The sequence below is a fragment of the Erythrolamprus reginae genome, chromosome 8, assembly GCF_031021105.1.
Source record: "Erythrolamprus reginae isolate rEryReg1 chromosome 8, rEryReg1.hap1, whole genome shotgun sequence".
In the NCBI taxonomy this organism is placed as follows: domain Eukaryota; kingdom Metazoa; phylum Chordata; class Lepidosauria; order Squamata; family Dipsadidae; genus Erythrolamprus; species Erythrolamprus reginae.
The window spans coordinates 14,772,646-14,780,810 of record NC_091957.1 but is presented as its reverse complement, the minus strand read 5'-3'; the positions used below and the strand labels follow the sequence as shown (position 1 = coordinate 14,780,810).

At 48.5% G+C, this 8,165-nt stretch overlaps 1 non-coding gene across 1 annotated transcript; it reads left to right on the top strand.

The window, feature by feature from the left end:
• Positions 1–6,165: 6,165 nt before the first annotated feature.
• On the top strand, positions 6,166–6,290 carry LOC139171739 (U6atac minor spliceosomal RNA). The gene has a single exon (XR_011559795.1). It is a non-coding gene; the product is annotated as a U6atac minor spliceosomal RNA (small nuclear RNA).
• Positions 6,291–8,165: the final 1,875 nt, after the last annotated feature.

The following is an 8,165-nucleotide window of genomic DNA, read 5'->3' as shown; positions in this document are numbered from 1 at the left end:
AACCTTCCACCATTTTTGTAGCCCGTTTTTGGACCCCTTCAATTTGATCCATATCTTTTTGTAGGTGAGGTCTCCAGAACTGAACACAGTATTCCAAATGTGGTCTCACTAGCGCTCTATACAGCAGGATCACAATCTCCCTCTTCCTGCTTGTTATACCTCTAGCTATGCATCCAAGCATTCTACTTGCTTTCCCTACCATCTGACCACCCTTTTTAAGATTGTCAGAAATCACTACCCCTAAATCCTTCTCTTCTGAAATTTTTGCTAACACAGAACTGCCAATACAATACTCAGATTGAGGATTCCTTTTCCCCAAGGGCATTATTTTACACTTGGAAACATTAAACTGCAGTTTCCATTGCTTTGACTACTTATCTAGTAAAGCTAAATCGTTTGCCATATTACAGACACCTCCAGGAATATCAACTCTATTGCACACTTTAGAGTCATCGGCAAATAGACGCTGATCGACTGTGTTTCTGAGATGTCATTGCGCCCCTCCCACACACACCTCCTCTCTTCTCTTGGGCCACCAGACCTCCTTTAGATGGGTGTTTATCGCCCATTTCCCACAAAGTACAATAGCAGAGTTTAACTTTGAAAGTCCGGGAGAAGCAGGGGTGGCAACTGATGAAATTGCCAGCCAGCCAGCCAGCCAGCCATTTATTTATTATTGATTGATTGATTGATTGATTGATTTTGTCCAATACACAATGAGGGTTTTAGTGGGTATACACATAGTAAAATACACGATGAAGGTTATAGACTAGAGGATATAATCATAGTAAAATATATCTAAGAAAGAAGAGAAGAGAAGTTATAGGAATAGAACATATCAATGAAAGAAAAGAAGAAGAGATATAGAAATAGAAGAAAGGGATAGGAGATATTGGAGAGCAATAGGACAGGGGACGGAAGACACTCTAGTGCACTTGTACTCGCCCCTTACTGACCTCTTAGGAATCTGGATAGGTCAACCATGGATAATCCAATGGTAAAGTGTTGGGGGTTTGGGGATGACACTATGGAGTCCGGTAATGAGTTCCACGCTTTGACAACTCGGTTACTGAAGTCATATTATTTACAGTCAAGTTTGGAGCGGTTAATATTAAGTTTAAATCTGTTGTGTGCTCTTGTGTTGTTGTGGTTGAAGCTGAAGTTGGAAAAGGCAGACTGGAAAGCAGGGGTGAAGGAGCTGGGGAGACCCGGGCTCCTCTCTCTTCCCAGGCATCTTGCCTTTGGCATCAGGGCTGCCTCTCGTGCACGAGCAGCAGTGACACCGTGAGGCCCAATTGTGCAAGCGTGCAGCTGTGCAAACGGAGGAGAGGAAACCAGTTACCCAGGGCAAGAACCTTTGCAAAAGGAAGAGCTGGGAAAGGCCAACAACCTACCTGGTGGATTGCAGGAGGTTCTTTGGGGTCTGGCGGAATGGCTCCATCCCTGGAGAAGTGCCGGGCACACCTCTCCTGGGGAAGGAAACAAGAGCAGATTCTGCCTGGGAGGGCCAGGACCCTCCGGTCACCGGCGGGGACACTTTGCCCGCCAGGTTTCTTCTGGGAGGCAGCGATAGCCCGGGATGACCGGGAGAAGGAGGCTCGACCCGATTATCTAGGGCCGGACGGGGCGGGCGCTGCTCGGCCAGCCGAGCTCTCTCGGGCTTGGGACCACCGGCCCGGGGTCTTAGCGCAGCGGCGGGATGCTGAAGGGTCGGAGCCAGAGCGGGGCTTCCGGGGGCCACGAGGAAAAAATGAAGCCCCCCCCAACCCGTGAAGGGAAGGAAGACTGCGGGGCGGGAGGGGCTCGGAGGAGGGAGGGAGGGGGCTCTGCAGGGTCGCCGCAGGTCGGTGGGAGCTTCGCCTTATGTAAGTCTAGATCAGGTGAAGCTCCGAAGGCGGCCAGGACCGGAGCGGGCCGGGCAGCGGAGCCCCCCGCCCAAGCCCGACTAGATGGAAGGGACCCCAGAGCACTTTCTGGTAGCCAGCAAGAAGGATCCGGCCAGGAGGCAGAGGGTCCCGCCGGCAGTGAAACCAGCCATGCCGAACACAAACCACGGCGGAACTCAAACCACGCGAAGCATCTACCGGGAAGAGCTGCCGGGCTGAAGTCCCACGCGAGGCGCCGTGTCTGTCCCTCCCCCCGGGGACCGGAGCCCCCCCTTCGCCCCGTTCCAGCTGCTCCGAAGCCTCCGCGGGAAAGTGGGCGAGGGTCCTGCTGGGTGTTTCAAGCGGGGCTGGGAATTCGCAGCCACGAGGGATCCCCCTCCCTCGGCTAATACAGCGGTGCGGCAGCTGATGGAAATAAATGCTCTTTAATCAAGGTTTAATTCCAAATCCCCTTCCAAAGCCTCCAGTTGGCTTAGGGTGGAGGAAGCTGCTTCTCTTTCTTAAGCACCCACCCTCCCTCCCTCGCCTTTCACCAAGAGGAGAATTTCCCCCCAAGCGGTCGCCTTGAATGCCGGGACCGACCGACAGACAGACCGAAGGCGAGTTTGAAGCCTGAAACCGTGACCTTGAAAGAAGGAAAGGGAAAGAAGAAAAGGAGAGAAGCAACCAGAGGTCAGAGTCGGTAAAATACCAGGCGGCGAGGATGTGGAAAAGCTCAGCAACGGTGGAAAATGAATGCAGGGTTTCAAGTTGCCTTCCTTTTTGAATTACAGTAAACCCAGATTAGGGCCAACCTATTGCATTATGAAGCGGTATGGAAGTCCCTTTTTTGTATTTTATTTTTTCTCCTCCACAATTACACACACATATATGTACATATACCTTAATATTCATTTATATTAATGACTATTATACATTAACCCAAGACAACTAGACACAAGAACACTTTTTTTCCGAACGCCATCACTCTACTAAACAAATAATTCCCTCAACACTGTCAGACTTTCTACTAAATCTGCACTTCTATTCTACTAATTTTTCTCATCATTCCTTTCACCCATTTCCTACCAGGTTGACTACCATGGTGACTGTAACTTGTTGCTTATATCCTAAGATTTTTATTAATATTGCTTCTTCATTGCTTATTTGACCCCCATGACAATCATTAAGTGTCGTACCACATGATTCTTGACAAATGCATATTTTATTTTATGTACGCTGAGAGCATACGCACCAAGACAAATTCCTTGTGTGTCCAATCACACTTGGCCAATAAAAATTCTATTCTATTCTATTCTACATTTTTATCCAATTAACCATATAGCAATATCTTATTTTTATCACTCCATCAGTGTTTTTCTTCCTTTTGTTAGAGACCCCTCGTTCTCCCTCTATCCATCTTTCTATGTCCTTATACCTTCTCTCCCCTTTCCTACTTCCCTCCACTCTCCTTTCCTCACCACTTCCTCTTTCTCCTTCTTTGCCTTTCCTTGAGTGTCTTTTATCTTAATTCATCTCACATTGAACAGACTGACATCACATTTTCTTATCTTTTAAAGACTATCCAAATCTTTTCCATGGTCATCGTGGGGCTTCCAAGATCTGCCCACGTTTCGCCAACACTCCGCGGCCTGCACTGGCTGCCCGTCAGTTTCCGGTCACAATTCAAAGTGTTGGTTATGACCTATAAAGCCCTACATGGCCACGGACCAGAATATCTCCAGGACCGCCTTCTGCTGCACGAATCCTAGCGGCCAATTAGGTCCCACAGAGTTGGCCTTCTCTGGGTCCCATTGGCTGGCGGGACCCAGGGGAAGAGCCTTCTCTGTGGCGGCCCCGGCCCTCTGGAATCAACTCCCTCCAGAGATCCGAACAGCCCCCACCCTCCTCGCCTTCCATAAAATGCTGAAAACCCACCTTTGTCGCCAGGCGTGGGGATAATTACCACCTTCTCCCCCCTTTTTTATTATGCTTTCGGCCTTACTGTATGATGGATTAGGTTGAATGTGTATGATTGTATAGTTAGGGATTTTACCATGTTATTAATGTTTTTTAAATTAATTTAATTTTCTACTATTGGATTTGTAATGTATTGTATCACTGTTATGTTGTGAGCTCCCCCCCCCCCCACGAGTCTTCAGAGAGGGGCGGCATACAAATCTAATAAACTATATCTTTCTATAGATTTAACTTTTAACTCTAGGCATGTTTCCAGTCTGGTGCTGCCTCTTCTAAACACAATTTTGTCTCCTCAATTCCTCCCCAACCCCAATCAACCACCATTGCTTAACTGCCAATTTTTTTACAAAAAGTCCCTTATGCCTCTGTTATCGAAGCCTAAGAGTGCTATTTCGATTGCTAAACATTCATCAAGGAGGCTGTGGGAAGAACCATAGGGCGGCCTTTGCCAGGCCAACAGGGGCCCTTGGGGTGTGTGTACAAACAGCGAGGTGGGCAGGGCAGTGGAGGTCCAGCTACAGCCAGAAGGCCTCAGGTGACCTGGGACCCTCTGCTCTGGGGCTCAAAAAAGGGACCCCAGAAGGAAGAGAGCCACCGCAGCTGAAAGAATAGAATAGAATGTAGAACAGAACAGAACAGAACAGAACAGAATTCTTTATTGGCCAAGCGGGATTGGTGCACATGCTCCCAGTGTCCATAAAAGAAAAGATACATTTGTTAAGAATCATGATGTACAACACTTAATGATTGTCCTTCCCACTCCCAAGTTTATTTATGTTTTCAAATATAATTTTAAAAAGTAGAAATAACTAATTGTACATTGCAGATCATAGCCCATTTCAGTTCTCATATACTGTATTACGATTCGATTTCTGTTTAGTTTACAGTTCCTTAAAAGAAGAGAAATAAGAAGAGTAGAAATAAAGACCCTTTATCTTGTTGAACATTATGGTTTATATCTTATGTCTGAAGTCGTCTGAGTAGCTTTGTGTCTTTTGCCCTCTCCTAGTATCATTTTATTCTGGTTTATCATCTTCATCTGTTTGTATACCTTTGATGTCTCTTGACATCTCATCCATCTCCACGCAGATTGTCATAGGGGTCAAATAAGCATTTCGGAAATAATATTAATAAAAATCTTAAGGATACGAGCAACAAGTGACATTCATACAGTCCTAAATAGGAGGTAATGAGTGATAGGAATGATGAAAAGATTAATAGTAGTGTAGTGCAGGCTTAGTAAATAGTTTGACAATGGTGAGGGAATTAGTTGTTTAGCAGAGTGATGGCGTTTGGGAAAGAACTGTTCTTGGGTCTACTTGTCTTGGATGGTCTGCTGCCTGGACGGGGAGAGGGGGTACTCAGTGGGGTAGCAAAAATGGAGTTCCACCCCAGAGTACCCAATTTGCACTGAAAGATATTGAAAGAAAATGCAGGGCATCCTGCATAAGCCATGCCCACAGTGTGGTAGTAAACATTTTGGTAGCCCTTCACTGGGTAAGAGGCAGGGGCAGCTGGGTTGCTTATGGGTCCAAAACGAGAGGCGCTTTGATTCCCCCGTAGTGGCCCCCACCTTGACCTCTTTGAGCCCGGGCGGATCCAGGAGCCGGGTGCGGAGCAAGGCAAGCCCGATCTCGGGGCGCGTTTTCTGGAGTCCAGCCGACAGGAAAGGCTTGCTCGCCCTTTGGCCGGCCGTCTCACATCTGTCAGGCTGAACGAGACCACCGGGGCTGCCCCTCCCCCGCGCAGAATGGGAGCCACGTGGGACGCCGCCCCCCCTGCATAATTATTTATTGATTAATTTTGTCCATTGCACAATGAGAGTTATATTGGGTATACATATAGTAAATATATAATGAAGGTTATAGAGGATATACTCATAGTAAAGTATGGCCATTCCAGTTTCCTGGCGCGCTAAAAGATTCCCCTTGGTCGCCATCTTGGAAGAGGGCAAGGGAAGCCGACGCCCCGGACTCGAGGACTCGCCAGAATTTTCTCTAAGCCGTGTTATCGCGAGGCTTCGTCCCCGAGTCAATCAACATCTTGCCAAAGGCAAAGACTGGCTTTGATTCCCGATTGGATAAACTCGTGCATATATTATCGCGGGCTGCATGGGAAATTGACCACTGACGGGAACAAAATCAATTGCCATAAAATTCCCAGCTATATTTTACCGATGATATGCTCTAGATTAAGCATAAGGTATTAGGAAATATCTGAAAAGGTGTTATTTTCTTGCCTACATTCTATTTTTACAACCATAACATTAAAACCTATCTATTTGGGAGGTTTAAATAACCACAGTGTAATGACTTCAACCGTGTTGTATGAAAGGAGAGAAGGTTAGCACTCCCCTTGATAAGGATGGAAGAGGCCCTTGTGGTCTTTGCAACACGCATATGGTTAAGGCTCTGCCACTTACTTCGTGGCATCTAACCACGTTTTGGGCCACGTTCTGTCACTTTTTTTTTTGGTGTCACATCCACACTTGCAGCCCTGCTTTTAAGCAACCCCCACCCCCCTCAAGGGCCTCCCTACTATCCAAATGCAGCTGAGCAACACTGGCTGCTTGGAGTTAAGGTCACCCCTTGGTTGCCTTCCTGGAACCAGCCAGAGGGCACTTCACAGCAGCCCTCTGGAAAGCTGAGCAGGGCTGGAGTACAGGAGGCCCTGGATGGGAGACTCCCAAGAGATCCCAGGACTGCAGGCAATTGCCAATCTACAGTAGGGGCATCTGGGAATCCCTGGCAGCCGAACATTTGGGCGTTCCTGGGTATCCTCATTTCCAGCTCCGGAGTCATTTAGAAAAAGACCCACAATGTCGCTTGGCGGGACCCAGGGGAAGAGCCTTCTCTGTGGCGGCCCCGGCCCTCTCAAACCAACTCCCCCCAGAGATTAGAATAGCCCCCACCCTTCTTGCCTTTTGTAAGCTTATTAAAACCCACCTGTCATTAGGAATGGGGGAAGTGAGATATTCTTTCCCCCTAGGCTTCTACAATTTATGTATGGTATGTTTGTATGTATGATTGGTTTTAAATAAGGGTTTTTAGCTGTTTTAGTATTGGATTGTCGCATGTTGTTTTTACCACTGTTGTTAGCAGCCCCGAGTCTACGGAGAGGGGCGGCATACAAATCCAATAAATAAAATAAAATAAAAAAATAAATGAGATGGGCAGGGATCAACTTACCCTTCCTTTCCTCCCGCTGCTGTCCCCCCCCTGGCCAAAGACACCCCCCCATGCCCTGTGCTTGCTTCCCCTTGGGTCATCTGCCTTCCCCAAATACAGGGGGAGGGGCAGCTTGCCCTCATCTAGGGTGGTTAGAAGCCCCAAATATTGCGGCTTTTTCCACTGGAGGGAAAACAAGCCCCTGCCTCAGCACTGGGACCCCCCCTCCCCCTGGGCCTAAATGGGGGAGGGGGAGGCCACTGGCCACAATTCTCAAGAGGGAGGGGCTTTCTGTAGAGGGGAGGGGGCGAGGAGTTTAATCCCCTGGGTGGCTGCATGCCCTCCCACTGGGCCGAGTCCTCCTTGCGCAGGCTCCCTGGGCACCTTAGGATATGAATGAAAGGGACCTTGGAGGTCTTCTACTCCAGCCACCTGCTCAAGCAGGAGATCAGTTACCTGGACTGTCAACCCCCTGGCCCAGGGGCTGGATGCTGGCCTCATCCACCCCCAATTTAAAGGGGAGGAAGTCCTGATATGTCACATGCCATTGTGACATGAGTTTGACACTGGCCCTATACCAGTGATGGCAAACCTATGGCACGGGTGCCATAGGTGGCATGCAGAGCCATATCTGCTGGAACGCGAACCGTTGCCCTAGTTCAGCTCCAATATGCATGTATGTGCTGGCCAGCTGATTTTTGGCTCGCACAGAGGCACTGGGAGGACATGGCATTGGACCAGAACACCTCCAGGACCGCCTGCTGCCGCGCGAATCCCAGCGACCAATTAGGTTGCACAGAGTTGGCCTTCTCCGGGTCCTGTCGACGAAACAATTATTATTATTATTATTGGATTTGTATGCCGCCCCTCTCCGGAGACTCTGGGCGGCTAACAGCAATAAGACAGCAATGCCGTTTGGCGGGACCCAGGGGAAGAGCCTTCTCTGTGGCGGCCCCGGCCCTCTGGAATCAGCTTCCCCTGGAGATTAGGACTGCCCCCACCCTCCTTGCCTTTCGCAAACTTTTGAAAACTCATCTATGTCACCAGGCATGGAGGAATTGATATATCCTTAGCTGCCTTTGACTTTATGGATGGTGTGTTTGGGCTGTATGACTGTTTTAATAGGGGTTTTTTAAAGACTGTTTTAACATTG